General features: G+C 36.0%; 1 long non-coding RNA gene across 1 annotated transcript; it reads right to left on the bottom strand.

The window, feature by feature from the left end:
- Positions 1-244: 244 nt before the first annotated feature.
- LOC113476234 lies at positions 245-12,787 on the bottom strand. Its single transcript, XR_003397682.1, has 3 exons — positions 12,777-12,787; positions 9,753-9,757; positions 245-387 (listed from the first exon to the last, which is right to left on the bottom strand). It is a non-coding gene; the product is annotated as an uncharacterized LOC113476234 (long non-coding RNA).
- Between the last annotated feature and the right edge of the window lie 3,874 nt (positions 12,788-16,661).

Genomic DNA, 16,661 nt, shown 5'->3' with positions numbered 1-16,661 from the left:
AAGATGGTGAAAGGTCTTGAGGGCAAGATTTGCAAGGAGCGGCTGAGGACACTTCATTTGTTCATCTTGGAGAAGAGAAGGCTGAGGGGTGACCTCATCACAGTCTACAACTTCCTCAAGGGGGGCAGCAGAGGGGGAGGTGATGATCTCTGCTCTGTGTTGACCAGCAATAGGACATGAGGAAATGGAATGAAGCTGCCTCAGGGTAAATTCATACTGGACATCAGAAGAAGGTTCTTTGCTGAGATGGTGGTTAGTCACTGTAACAGGCTTTCCAGGGAAGTGGTCACAGCACCAAGCCTGTCAGAGTTCAAGGAGAGCATCTGGACAATACTCTTAAACATATGGTTTAATTTTAGGTAGTGCTGTGAGGAGCAGAGAGTTGGACTTGAAAGTTATGGATCCCTTCCAATCGGAGGCATTCTACGATTTATGAATACTCAGTGAAAAAAAAAAAAAATAAATTAAGAGTCTTCATAGTTTGATAATTTTGTTGGCATGTTGAAAAACACTTTATTTTCCCAAAACTTGTAAACAAAACCCCAAAGTGTGTTAATATAGATTCTAGGTCTGATTGCTTAGGTGGTCACCTAAGCATCAGTTAAAAATTCTGATTTATTGGGATCTTTTGCATAGGGTAATGCATGTGTGGGGAATCTAATCTTTTGAACAGGATGGTCAGTTGCCATCTGAATGGTAATGGGAGTCTCTGTTACAAGGTTCCTTGCAAAGGCATCTTTGACTGGTTTGGGTGAGACTTACTGAACTCATATGTTGGTGACCTCTTATAACCCAGATGGACCCTGACCGTATGTGAGCACTCCCACACACACATGACCTGTTGATCTTGATTATCTCAAACTGTGTACACCAACTGTGTGCAAACTGTACATACTGACTTTGACTGTATACAGAAGACTGTTCTTGAACATTCCTGCATATGCAGGAACAATATCTATTTGACTATTTCAGATTATCCTTCCACTATATAGCTTGGTCAATGCCATTTGTCTACATCAGGAACTTCCCAGATTAAGACCACCCTATTTCTTTTCAGAGGGAGTTAAACAACATATGTAAGCATGTAAATTGTATTTATTAATTATTGTACACAGAGTAGGAACTGCCTCAAGGTATTTTGGGGACTTCAAAATTCTTGGCCCAGCAGCTCTGGTGTCATTTAGCTAGTTGCTCTGCTGTAAAATGGACTAGAAGTTCAGCCAGTTACCTGGTTTAAAATCCCTACCTATAGATTCAGTCAGTTACTTTGATGGAGATTAGTCCATTTTCTTATCCAGGTAGAGACTCTGGGAGTTTCCTGAGCCTGATGACTCACCTGATCAGGAACTGAAGACTAAACATTCTAATCATGCACATAGACAGTGCCCTGCTATTCCTCATCAAATGCCCTATTTTTTCAGAAAAGTACTTTTAATTCTATTTTTTTCCTGTTTTCTTAGTGTCAATCTGATTTGAACATTACTAGTAGTTCTAAAGTAGTAGAAAGAAAATCTTATTTTGTTCCTTACTATGAAATACAGAATTGATATAATCAAATTTTGTTGGAAAGCATGTGTAAAATGAACAGGGTAAACTGGTGAGTGATATTTCTGTTTTGACTAGAGAGGAAGGACCACCTGGAAATCAGGAAGTGGAAATTAATTTGGGTAAAATGTATTGGGATGAATAATCTTAAACACTAATCTCAGTAGTACAGACTGAAATGTGTTCTGAAAGTTGCCTTTACACTTCAGCTACAGACAGACCTTTGGGTAGGATTCAGCTGCTGTTTTGAATTCATAAATTCTGGTTGAATAGAAGCAAGTACACATATAGTAAGGATTCATTATAGACTAAGAAAATATAATCAATATATCCAATAGAGTCTAGAAAATCTTGTATGTTGCCTAAATTGAACAAGTCCAGCTGGTCAGCTGAACAGGTCTCTAGACTCCTTTGACTGACTGGTTCTCCCAGGGATCTAGTTTCAAGTTAATTGTTAAGCATTACACAGAGTCAGTAGTAAAGCATGTATTGGAAATTTAATCATCTTGACTAAAACTATGCTATAAATAAAACCCAGTCAGGCTCTTTCTCTGTCCCTAAAGACAGGTAGTAGGCTATGCTTTAGAGCTCTGTGATTGAACTTAAAAAGTAGGATGACCTTATTCATGCTGTCTATTTGTCAGAGTTAGTATTGGTGGCAGCTCTTCAACTGTTCCAAGACCTGTCTAGAAAAGTGTTAGCTAGCCAGAAGGACCACGTGCTATGGAGAAAAATCAGCCTATGCCTGAAGAGAGTCCTTCTGTTTACTAGTGTGGAGCCCTTTAGATTAGCTTGCTAGATCTGGGGTTGAATTCTTTGATGCAAACCACCTAAACAGGGAATTTCAATTTATTATTCTGAGGCCTCAGTCACAACACTTAGCATGCTAGTACTTAACTCTCAAGACCATCAACAGAAGACAAGCAACAAAATGTTTCTGGAGGATCTGCCTCCATTCTGTTATACAGGACATTATCTATACATTTCATGTTGAATGCTAAGTTAATATAAATGAAATCTGTTATAAATATTTAGAATTCATGACCTTTAGTAAGGTAATAAATATTAAACGAAAATATACTGAATAAAACAAAAGCTGATCTTTTATCCAAAACTTTGATAAAGATGGAAAAAGAATGAATTTATTTTCAAATGTAAATAAACTTTACATAGCCAGAGGGAGTATTAAATTATTATTGTGGTAACAAATAAAATTATTCTTGAGTAAAATACCATAAAATCTCCATAACTCAGCAATAGCATATAATATTGCTCTTGAGCACCAAAAGAATGCACTCAGAATTCCATTACACTTATTTTCCATTTAAAACCCAGACTAAAGAACATAGCAGCACAAAAGGCTCTTATATGACACCAATGTATTGATTTTTGTTAATTAAATTTGAATTTTCCTTGAAAGCATGCAGCTCCATATGAATTTTGTGCTACTGGGAAAGGTCAATAGATAACATAGCATGTAGGGTTGACCTTGACTGACTGCCAGGTGCCCACCAAGCTACTCACTCTTCTTTCTCAACTGGACAGGGGAGAGAAAATATGATGAAAGGCTCATGGGTCAAGATAAGGACAGGGAGATCACTCATCAGTTACCATCTTGGGTAAAACCAGACTCAATTTGGGAGGTTAATTTAATTTCTTGCCAATCAAATCGGAGTAGGATAATGAGAAATATAAATTAAAACAAGTTAAAACATCTTTCCCTCACCCTTCCCTTCTTCCCCAGCTCAACTTCACTCCTGATTTCTCTGCTTTACCATGGACCTCTATGGGCTGCAGGGCAACAATCTGTGTCACCATGATCTTCACCATGGGATGCAGGAGAATCTCCTCCAGTGCCCGGAATACTTCCTCCACCTTCTTTATTGACCTTGGTGTCTGCATAATTGTTTCTCTCAAATTTTTTACTCCTCTCTCCCAGCTGCTGTTTCACAGCAGGTTTTACTTTTCTTAAATATGTTATCACAGAAATAGCTCTGCTGTGCTGATTTGTTCAGTTTCGGTCAACAGTGGGTCTCTCTTGGAGCTTGCTGGAACTGGCTCTTTTGGACATGGGGGCAACTTCTGGCTGCTTCTCACAGAAGCCACCCCTATAACCCATCTGCTAGTTAAACCTTGCCATGTAAAACTAATAAAACTATTGTTTACTGTATCACATCTGAGTTCACAAAAAAACCCTCATACTCTCTTACTAAGCCATGTTCACATGCTAGGACCTCAATTCTTTCCTTCTTGTGCTGAGGAATATGATCTATGTATAATAATTTCACAATATATTTATAAACATTCTCCATATAATCTTGCTGGCATTACAATTTTGAGGAGCAAGTTGGGGAAGAAAGAAAGCAAGTGCAATAAGATTAATTCCATCTCTTCAGGTAGTAATGAATTTATTTTTATTTTATTTATCTGATCATTTCTCTTGACAGCGGATTTTATAAATATTTTCCAGACTGACGTGTTTACTTACTTTTTAAGGTCCATTATGTCTTCTTTACTCTATGCTTGGGCTTCTCACATTGTAATTACTATTAAAAAAGAAAATGAATAGGAGTATACATTCTACTACATAACTTGGCTCTTAATCCTTGTGAGAAAACTATAGTTTTTGCCATCTATGTTCCAGTATAGAATATCCTTATGAAAATAAATTACGGAACACACACATCTAACTACCTTGTTTCTTTGTCATTTAAAAGGTCATGATGTAGCAATTATAAAGTGCATACCTACTTTAAAACATATGAGTAACCCTACATAGCCTTAAATATAAGAAACATGTATAGATGCGTTGTATGTATTATACAAAACAAGTGGTATCTAGATAGCAGAAAATGTATTGACTGGCTATTGTCCTGTCAGAGAGAATAGGAATGCATAGAGTCCAATTCAATAAAGTTGTGATGGGTGGTGATTATTCCAGAAACAATTGGATCACTGGAAAAATGTAAAGAAGTATGGATCCGCTATTGTTCACATACTTGAGGACAGCACATAGACCCAGTCTTGGCCAAAGAAGTGGTTATCACCACTGTCATACAATGAATATTTAAAAAAAAATCCTGAGTCCTGAAGAATTTGCTCTATCTCAGTATATTCATAAATATCAATGTCTTAATCGTTGTTGATACTGAAAAAGCTAACTCTGTGCAAACTTTGGATCACACCTTTATTCTGCTGCACAGAGGTGTCATAAGAAATCACGCTCAGCTTCATCCAAATCAACATCACTAAATTCCATTCAAAGTCACTCTGGATCAGAATACAGCCCCCTTGTTCTGAAAGGTGACTGGTTTTCTTTGCTTCCATTAAGGCATCTGTTGTCAGTTACATGTTTGAGTAATTTATCACATCACCCCATTAAATTTACCTACTTTTGTCAAGTTTTCTTTCTCTACAAAAGCTGTGCCATATCAAACTTTCTTAACAGTAATTGTGTATTGGTTTTGGGTTGGGTTTTTTTTTTTTTTCTTCTTTTTCAACAGTGAAATATGCATACTAGTCAATATGTATACTTGTATAATTCTTCGTTATTATGAACAAAACTATAAACATAGTGTTTAGTATGGACACTTCTGCAATATTGACCATATGAAATTTACAAATACACTCATTATTTCTTTAACTTGTTCTTTCTATTTTGGGAATTTTAATTTATACAAAATGGCAGTAATTCTTTCTGTACATATACTCTGTATTTTAAGCAAATGAAAGCAGCATGTAATGAATTAACTACAGTATTATATTAATTTTAAAATATGTTTAAAGATACTATGGTACTATAAATGTAAAAATAATAACTTCACGAATTTACTACCTTCAGACAAGTATGTCTCACAGGCAGATATTTTTAGTTTAAATTCGAATATTCTGACTAATAATTTAATCTGTTAAACTGTTTTTTTATCTAGATCCCTCTAAGTTAGAAGATACATCGATGTTCACCTGCACACATTTCAGTCTTATATACAAAATGTGATTTTCTGTGACAGTTTCAGATAAGTATAAAATAAAATTAATTGTATTTTGCTTAATAGTCTGAGTTTTATGCCTTCTGTATCCATCATTAGCTAGGGTATTTTACTCACATTTCCAAGGGAGCATCACAATATTGAATAAAAAAAATCTTCTGAAGCCAGTTTGGTGCAGTAAATTAATCTTCTGTGTTGTATATAGACAGAATGAAACCATCAAGATTGAACAGATACCCTTAGATAAATTGCTAAAGTTTCAGTCACTGTAATTAATTATATGCCTTAGAGAAAGGAACATTCCTAGTCTGGACACTACTGCACAAGCATTGCATTTACCAGAAAAAGCTTAGAATACAAGTGTGAAAATATTATCAAAATTGTTTTAAATAGCCACATCCAGCCAGGAAATCATGCTCTGAGAGGGAAAAGCAAGCTAGCAGCAACTTGTGGAAGAGTCAAGTAGAAATGTATGGTTTTAATGATATAATTTTTCATTCATTCAAATATTTAATACTTAACATTGTGATAAGTACAAGCACCAGTGTCTTAAGACTTAATCATGATTTGTGGCTTTTCTTACAGATGATGATTTCTGACTGGCTTTTGTTTCTCAAGCAGCGTATCTAACACTTTAATTTAGGGCACTGCAATATTGGCCTTCAAGAAGGATGTAAAAGGAACAGTGTAACTTACTGATTCATCAGCATTGTGTTCTACAGCTCCACCAGTTTTATCTCTGCTAGCAATATATATCCAAGAAAAGATGACATTTTTCTTAATAGTTGGAATATCCAATGAAATAAGACCTGACACTTTGTTTTGTTGTTATGAGTCAGCCTATTCTTGAATGTGTACTTTTATTATATATGCTGTTTATATCCCTGGTTTTCATTTTAATCATCAAGACACTTCCTATCTAGTATTTATCTGTACATCTGGAGGAGCACCTATTTTATGTGAACATATTCAGTGGAGATGATATAGAAGACACACACTGACAGGTAGAATAATGCTGTCACTCTGTTTTAAACCCCTACTGCTTCTATTTTTTCTGTCCTTAGAATTTCCCTTCCTGTGATAAAGTGCATAATGTATTAAGCTTCTCAACAATCCATCTTGTCTCTGGCTTTGGAAAAGGTTGCTGGTTCTCAACAGCAGTAGTGTTAAATTTAAGTAGGTTGATACTGTGATTCAGACTTGACTGAAAGCTATGATTTATTCATTAAAATTAAACTTCTGTTGTAGGTATTTGTAATGGAAGGCAGGGAAGAAGGGTGGAAAGGAAAGAGTTTGCTAAATGGATATTTTTCAGTGTATAGAATAACTGAATAGACTAATTTCAGTGCTTTTAATTTCTCCAAGCTTCAGGAACTCTTTTTCTGAATGAGAACATCTGTTCCATCACCATTTCTGTCTCTTCTAGATCAAATCATTCCATGACTATGGCTAATAGAAGAAGCATTTGCCTCTGCTGCTTCTCATCAAACTTTTTTTTAATCATGCAATTTGTATCTTGATTCTCCCACCTCCAAACCAAGATCTAATTTAGTGTGAATATTACTCATGGCAACAAATACATAAAATCCCTACCATCACCAAGTATTCAAATTAGGTTTTTAAATAGTTATTTAGAAGGTTTTATTTAATTATAATGATTGCTAATATTTGAAATCTAAAGTGGAGTTCTGCTTGCCATTTAGGATCTTAAATCGATTGATAATGATCTATGGCTTTCATTAGTTTAACTGGCTAAAGAAATGTGAAAAAGTGTGCCTCTGCACAGGTATGCCTGTGCTTAAGACTGTTTAGTAAAGCCTCATGTCATAAAAGTATTTCCTAGAGGGATTGGTTACAAGATGCTATTCTTTGAGAATACTTTTTCCCTCGTGGAATTAAGCCCTAACAGGCCTTATACATTATGTTTATTCAAAATATATGCATTCTCCAGCAATCGTTGACTGCAGACTATGTTAAAGACAGTAGATTTTTTTTTTTTTTTTACTTAAATACGTTCCCAAGGAAAACAAATTTGAATGGTTTTTTATCTGTGTTTTTTACCCCATCAGTAATCTCTGAATCACTTTTTTCTCACTCCAGGCAGAACTAGGTGTGAGTCAGAGCTCTCTGAGAGCATTAGCTTCTCAGGAGTGTGGCTGAAGTCAGTAGATGTTAGAGAAGATACAAACAATTGTGTATGAATAAGTTTCTTTGAATACTTTTTGGCCCTCCAATCCAACTAGTTCTGCTGAACACTGCAGTGTACATGACACTGTTAAAACAGTCTTAAGTAAATATCAGTATCTGGAAATCTTACTATAATTATCTTAAATCAAAACAAGACAAATAACAACAAAAAGCCAGCCAACAGATGTTTAGACATAAGAAACTATTAGCTCCATTGCTCATAAAACTACTTACGTACTTAGTATTGTGTAATTATAACCAGTTCTTGAGCTTGAAGCACCCTCACTTTAAAATAGAAGGGGAAAAAATCTTCTCTAAAACCATTTTGTAGCTAGCATTTTCAGGGCAAAATCTGACTCATAAATCTTAAGTCATTATATAAGCCCAGAACATCAAGAGCCCCTCATGACCTGTCTGGTAGGAACCAGAAATGATTCTTCTAATTAGCCTCTGCCTTTGTCCTTCCTACCCATTTTTCTCCCCATATGATTTTCTTCCAGAAAACCCCTCACTTAAAAAATTCTGTTCTGCTTTATAATGTTAGAAATAAATACTCTATGTGAACTGCATGGAGATGGTTGGAACTGGCTGGAGCTGTTTCCCCCACTCTGGCTCCCATGACTGTCACTGCCTGGCGGCAGCTACCACAGCCTCAGGGCGCACCGCTGACCAGCCAGGGGCAGTGGCCTGACTCACATACATGGGGGCAACCACAGCCCTTTGTGTCATGGCGGGGAGTGGGGCACCTGCCTCCTTCCCCATGGGGCCCCTAGAAGGCAGCCGGCAGGTGGGGGTCGAGGAAGCCACAGAGACACCAACTTTAGCCAGGATTGAGGAAGAAGGGCCCTGGCCATGAAGATCAGGCTGCTCCCTGATGAGCCCTGCCATGGCCCTGACAGCTCAGCGCAGCCCTCACCGGCTGTGTGGGGATGCAGGAGGAGCCAGTCATAGCAACCAGAGAAATCCTCATATCAGAGAGGGGCTGTAAATACCTGTGGGGGGAAGGGAGGTCGTGTAACAATTTTAACTGTCTTTATTCATGAGGCATTGCTGTAGTATTCTGGACTAAAACTTTTTGTATTATTATAACAGGACTATAAATGTTCTATTTCAATTATATTGTAAAGTTTTCAAGTAGTCTAACTAATACTTTTTCCATGTATGTTTAGTATTTTTCTTTTTGCCTATGACAAAATTTTGAATGCAACAGTCTGTAGTTTCCAAGGTCCTCTATCTTTTCTTGCTTGAAGACAAAAGAGGCGTTGCCTCTTTCCAAGCATCAGATGCCTGCCCTCTCTCTGCCTCCACAACCTTTCCAGGACAGCTGAAGACAGCAAAATCATGATGGCTTTGGTCACCTCCTGTACATCCTTGGATATATCTTGTTCCATTCTGTGAACCCCCATATGCCCACTTTGCATAAATGATTCATATTTTGGTCATTTACTAGAACATATGATACTTACCTCTCCTAAGCTCTGTCACAAGACACAGCAAGCAGACTTTCTTGTGGGAAGACCCAGTCAAAGATTCAAGCAAAGAAAATAATCACAGCAGAAAATGTACACCTGTTTATGAGTGCATACATATATTCATACGATGTTTCTATCTCTCAACATTCCTTTGTGCTTGGACTCCACCCTGGATTACATATATATAAACGTACAGATCTCTGAAACTTGCAAATTGCTAACCCAGCACTGTTCAGAAGACTGATAAATCAATCAATTTTCAAACTGTTAAGCAACACTTTACTGGACTGACATCCATTAACAACACATATTTCCAGTGATTAGTTCATTATCAATTATTGCTAAATGTTGAAAGCAGTTGGTCCTTAACACACATATCCTACAGTAGCTGTGAGCATACATGACCACAGAGATTATACTATGTATTGATGGCTGTGGTCTTTGATCATTCTTGGTCAGTGAGGTCAATGTGATCAGGCTGGAGACCTCTTCCATGAAGAAAACCAGGAGTGGAGGAGGCTTGTCTTCTTTCTTCTTCTCCATCAATTCTCCCCTCCACCTCAACTACAGATGTTTCCATCTCTCAGCGGTTCCTAGTGTTTGACCTCTATCCTGGACTACGTACTGCAGAATGTTTTCAGGGTGGGAGGGTCGCTTTCCCAGGAGAGGACAGGTGACTTACTCTGTTGCTTGGTGATGTTTTTGTTCTCCCTTAGCTGCTGCTGCTTGCCTTTTAAAAACAAAATCCCCTGAGGTCACGTTTATACAGAGACCAGCAATGGACACTTGAGTGGTTTATGGTTGTATGTTCTGTTATCTGACTGTGCTCATATTTTCAAGGCCTTTGGTTTTACCAGAAACTGAAACTGTACATCATAGCAAGATATACTTGGTTCCAAACGTGGCTTCTAAAGCTGGTTCTCATAATTAAATCATACTTAGTGTTTCTAATGTTTTGAGCATAACAGGCCTACTATCATAAGACTCTAATTGTCCAGAAAACAATTAGCTCTTCTTAGGTCTTAGCTCTTCTCTTCATCACATGGTCTGTAACAGATGCCCACCATCATGACCTCCTTGATGGCCTCTCCTCTAATAAAGATCTCAACTGTGTAATTAATACATATTATTAGACATGTATTTTTGTTATCATCCATATCAGTGTCTGTTTTGCAAGATAAATATGAATGCGAACTTAATAGTTTTAAAACATAGTATGTAATGGATAAACAAGCACCTATTTTTGACAACTGTTTCTTGTTCTTTTAAATACTTTTAAAAGGTAAGCATGTACTGTTAAGAAATTGATCTTAATATTAAGAGACATAAAATCATATCAAATCCATTCTCAAAAAAAAAACCCAAACCCAAAAACCAAAGAAAACAAAAAATAGTTTATTAATTTTGTCAATTTATAGTACAGGTCACTATTTCTTATTAAGAACTAAAGGCAAAAATTCAAACCCAGCACAATTTGAGTTTCAGTATTCAATTTATTTATTAAGGGGAAATGTATATAGGAAAATTCCTCCAACCTGTCTGGTGACACCTGAGCTTGTCCCATGGTTACTGGGGACTCCTTTGTGGTGGTCCCAAACTAAAGAGCCCCTGAAATGTCCTGTGGTGACTTCTGAGTTGGCTTGGGAACCAGAAAACATGAATGGTCCCACTCCAAGACTAGATCTGTGCAAAATGTGAGAACAATATTTGTTGAGGAGGGGTGGCTGGTGTCAGGGTCCTGACTGAATCCTCACCTTCTGGGCGTTTGTCTGCTGGGGCATGGGTCCAGCACAGAGATATTCAGCTGACTGCTGCCCCTCTTTCCATTTGGTATCCCAGGGAGCCAAACCTCCATGATGAGGAGGAATGTTCACAGAGCCCTTAGAAAAGAATATTATTTCTAGGCATATTTTATCCATACCTGCTTCACTCAGATGACTTTACAAATAAGAACATTAAGAGAAGGTGTCCATCTGTCCATCTTTAAATAATAACCTTCTGGCAAGAGTGCTCATAACCATCTATCAGCATTCAGACTGTAAGTTTCCCCTCAGCCTGAAGAAGTGGGTCAACCTCTCCTACCAAATTTCCTTATCCTCAGGTGGTACAGCACTATCAGAAATTACACACTCCACCACACTTTTTAGACTAGCTTATTGTTCCTTCATGAACATAAAATGTTTTAATATTTTATTTGTTTCATTTTCTCTCTATTTCCATTTGTCTTGCTCTGCTATATCAAAGTAATATGAATGGACATATCTAGCATGAATATCTGATACTTTTTTTTTACTGGTAAAATGATTACAGTTAATGTACTATAAACACGTCATATATATCATGAAGCAAGATGTTGAAATGGTATTCTTTTTATTTTCTCAAGCAATGTAACATTTACATTTTCATCAACACAATTAGTTTCTAATACTGTAAAGAATACAGCTGGGAAAAAGCTTGTAGGTCCCCAAATCATGGAACTTTCCATATATGTGTTTTATAAACTAAGATACATATTTTGTGGGAAGTTTCAAAATTCATGTCCCTGAATTGATTTATATTAAATCCATGAACAGGTAAAACACAAGTAATATCTGTATTTAATTGTTTACTTTCTCAGTTCTCTTGTTTTGGGGGTTTTGTGTATGTGTATTTTATAGGAGAAAGTTATGTAGACCATGTTTCTATCATAATTATAAAGTATTTCTAAATATTAAACACACCAACAAGTTGGTTTTATATTTCAAAGACTTAAGTTTGAAATGACTGGTATTTAGCTTTCAATTCATTATGCAGCATATTCTGTGGATGATCACATTGATTTCCTTGTGAAGCGAGAGTGTTCTTGTAAGTACGGGTGAGTTGTTAAACTATTTCATTAACACTATTTTATTTTATTTTTTTCCAACAATCTTGGAAGGCATACAAATACAGATTGCAATAAATAGATTTCATGTCAAGGACCTAACTAGAATCCTTGTAAGAATCTTCCCTCCAAAGTAATGTAGGTAATCTGTTAAAGAAAAATTAATTACAGATGTATGTTACATTGCTCTGACAGCATGTCATCCATGGACACACTTAATGATAAAACTCCCCAGAAATAAATCTAAAATATAGAAAAAAAAAACCAATAAAGAAGATGTGAGTTATCATAAGAAGAAAATGCTCTAAGGTAGGGACCATTATTACAAAAATGATGAAGAGAATATCAACATATACTGGAAAATAAATAGGATTTTAACAATAGCAAATTCTGACTTCAAGAGTAGGTATGTTTGTCATTTGAAATTATTGAGTTGTCAAAGCAAGACAGCAGAGTGAAATAAACAGTATTTGTGACTTTGAAAATCTTATCCAGGGATTTCACAAGTATTTAAACCTGAGATACAACATTTCATGGAAGTAATAGGTGAATAACATATCAAATATTTAGCTTCATCAGGGAAGCAGGCATGTGAGCATTTAAAGGACAATTAGGGATAACAAGTAAACCAGCTTCAGCATATGTATTTTTGATACAAATCTGTGGGAATGGTTTAAGAAGTATTCTGAAAGTTACAGCTATTCTTCATGACATTGATACTAATCCTTATGTTGTTTACAGCTAAATATCAGTTAATGGGCTTCTGTTTTAAAATGACACTACATGTAAATTGACTTTTACATATAGACTCTTAGGTACAAAGTCATAAAAGGAAATAATATAATTGGCATTGAGAAACTTTCTCAACATATGGAACACATGGAAATTTCTTTGACATACAAGATTAAGACTGTGCAATGTGTCTCTTTAGTCCTTGCTTTGAAGCAGATTTCCTAATTGATATGTGTCCCTGACTGTAAAGCAGTACTTAATATCATTTCATCAAGTTTCATGGAAATTTGGTATTTTTTATTAAGTATATTTCATATCTTTATGATGTGAGCATCCAGAAATTCAACTGGGTTAGAAGGGAAAATTATTGAGGAAAAGAAAATATCTGCTGAAAAATACTGACAAAGAAATTGCTTGCCAGACTGGGAGCTGTGAGCCTGGGAACTAGACCTTGGGAGCAGAAGCATCCTTGAGAAGTGCAGCTAGTCTCTTTGAAGTACAGCAGGGGTACCTAGAAACTGGAAACATCCTGAGAGACTATTAATAAGTGCCAAACCAGGAAACTGTATTGACATTTTATCATCTAAAAAAAGTATAAAACAGTCCAGAAAAATAAAAGAGAAGAAAACATCATTATCTATTCACTGTTACCTCAGGTGGAAAATAGAAATTAACAGCATCTATTGGCTGCTCAAAGTGGTGGTGTTCTATGCCCCCTTATGTCTCTATTATTTAAAAAAAGACATTTTTTATCAAAAATGGAACACCTGTCTCCCAGAACTTCCCATGCTGCACACACTTTCCCTTTCCTAAATAGGCTGAATTCTCCAACAAGAACTATCTACAAGATCTTGGACTCTCCCTGGAGAGGCTGACTCAAGACTGTGACACAGATAATCTTTGAAGTGAGACTCTGTCTGTTATCTTACAGTTCCTCCTTCGGGCCTACTTTTGGGGTTACTTTGGTTTGCCTTCACACTTTGTGGATGGTTGGGTTCCATTCTGGGATAAGTTTGTCCTCCTCTTTAAGATGATCTTGTCCATTCTGAAACCTGTCTAATTCCTTTGATACTGGTATTATAAGAAAGTAGATTGACATTCCATTGAAACTGGAAAAGAAATTCAATATTGATAATAAATACTATAGGAATCATTCCTAAAGTCTTTACTGAGATCATCTATTTCACATCCTTAAGGAATGCTTAGAATCTTTACAGAATATGTCAGATTAAAAACAAAAACAAAAACAAACCACAAAAAAAAACAAAACACCCAAACCAATAGTTTATATTTTTTTTTTCCTTAAAAAAAAAAGTTGAAATTAAGCCTGAGAAGTTAATATTAAAAAAACAAACAAACAAACAAACAAAAAACTTAACAAACAAATAAACAAACAAAACAAACCCCAACACAAATAAAACATTTATATATCTTATGATAATAGTACTGGGAAGAACACAACTAAATTCCCAACAATTTTATCATTAATACACGTTATTATCTGGAAGGAAGATTAAAACAAAATTATATAGTGAGCAAAACAAAATTAGAGATTTAGCATGTTTTCATTTTGTGTATACTCATATAATGTACCCCTGATTCTGTGATATGCCTTTTGGGATAAACCTAATATTGAGAAATTAACAGAGAAACTTGTGCCCAGCAGTGTGATTAGCAATTTCTTATGCAGTACTAGCACAGTACAGCTGTAAAAATTATATGTAACTTGTTCATGGAAGAAGTAGCAGGAAGTGTTGATTCAGAAGTCCTAAAACTATTCACGTATTTATGTATAAGGCTTGCCACAGACTTCTATAGAGCTATTATCAGAAAACCATAAAGCCCAATAAAGAAAAATGTTGAATTATGAGAAAGTGAGTGAGAAATGCATAAAAATTAAAGAGAAATATATTCTACCTAACTCTACAGGTATTGGTTTCATTTAAAACAAATTAAAGGAAGTCAGGTTTTTTTTTTTAATGTTTAAGCATATAATTTCTTTTTTCTTATAGACAAGACAGAGTTATTAAAAAAAAAAAAAAGTTTCTGTTGTTTTAACAGGAAGAGTACTGATATCTACTTGACTAGATGACCTCACTGAAAATTTTAAAATTAATGTTTTAAACCATGGATATTAAAAATTAGTAACAAATAATAATACTTTTTTTTTTTTTTTTTTTCCGCTGAACCAACTGTGGAGTGTCATTCTTTGCCATGAAACAGAAAGTGCACTCTACCTTCAGTGCTGCCTCTTCCAATGGAAACCAAAACCTTTTTTTCAATAGTCTGTGTGTAAAATCCTTGTGAAAGGCTCTAGAACAGGGTTCTCAACCTTTCCTTCAACACAGACCTCCTTTAAATGCCTTTTGTGACCATGGACCACCAAAGATTTTATGCAAAATTTAAAGCACTAGACTGCATCAAATATTTATTTCAATTTTCTCATGAAGAGTCTTCAAATTTGGAGAGAAGGGGAAATAAGTTAATATGTTAATGTACACACTCCTATTATAATATCTTTATTGCCATGAGTCCATATGAATTTAAAATAATAGCATCAACACTCTTCTTGCGCAAATGGCTCATTTTATGGTATTTCAGTGTGCTAATTCTGAATTTAATGACAATTTTTACTTTAAAATTTGATGAAAAGTTTTTATAATTCTTCTCACCTTCCCCCTTGTTTGTCTGTGATATCTAGTCAGATATCACTTCATTTTGTGTTTGAATTCACTTCTCAAGGAACAGCTTCACAAGGATGCATGACCTACTCAGCATTATGGCATACAACTACACAACACAGTGCTGCATTGTTGGCTCTGTGCTGCTTAAAATTTTGTAAATTTGCCCATTCCAGATTCTTAAATACAGATCAAGGACACATGTTCAGACCTTGCTAATGGCTATCAATATACAGGTGGGAGGACTAACTGGAAGTGGTGGTGCACCCTTCCCACAATTCCATGAGTGTTGTTCCTCTTCTCTACACAGCTGTCTCACTCTTACCCCTAACCCTTCCCACTTACTGGAAAATTGGATGCTCCAGTTGTCAGGCTACCACATCTCAGCTCACTTTTATGAGGTTCTCCATTCCATTTACATGTTATGCATATTCTGAGAATACTTACTTGATGATCTCCAACAATTTCACTTCATTTTCTCAAAAACTCAGATCATCTGATGAAATGTGCACAACTATGTTTAAGTAGTCACAGCTAGCGAAATATGGACTACTAGGCAACAGTTCTCATTCTAACTTAGACATAACTCTAACCAACAGGTGAGTAATTTGCTTAATACATTTCTCTCCATTTTACTTCAAAGGCAACATAGAGGAACCTAAAGTTGACCTTGCCTTAAGAAGATGGGAATAGACAATAGGAACAGATAATATCCCAAGGTTCCTCCCAATTCAAATGATGTTGATTTCATAAAATTAGACATATCCACTCTTCAAGCACTTAGGTTTCGTTTCCTGGCCAGACTTACAAGTAAGGAGGAGTGACTGGGTACTCTCTTGAGAAACTTAGGCACCTGAGACTTCTAAAAGAAGAAAAAAAGATTGGTGGGTTACTATCTGGGCTGTACCAGGCTCAGCTCTGGCATGTCCCTTCTACATAATGGTGTCTTGGGCTGCTAAGAGAGAGCAGTGAGAAAGTCTGCATAAAGACGAGGAAGTAACAGGTACAGTTAGTGATGGAACTGAGTGAAGTGGGATCATTAGTACCTCAAAGATTCACAAGGGAAAAAAATAGAAGGAAAGGTGAAAAAGTCTAAAAGACCAAAGCCAGGGGAAGCCAGGCAGGTGGCTTGGTCTTTTCTGGAACTGGTTGGGGATCACTGGTGTCTGGTCAGGCCTGGCCATCAGCATCC

Source organism: Athene cunicularia, assembly GCF_003259725.1.
Source record: "Athene cunicularia isolate RWA chromosome 1 unlocalized genomic scaffold, athCun1 chr1_part1, whole genome shotgun sequence".
Lineage (NCBI taxonomy): Eukaryota > Metazoa > Chordata > Aves > Strigiformes > Strigidae > Athene > Athene cunicularia.
This window is presented reverse-complemented; position numbering and strand designations above follow the sequence as displayed.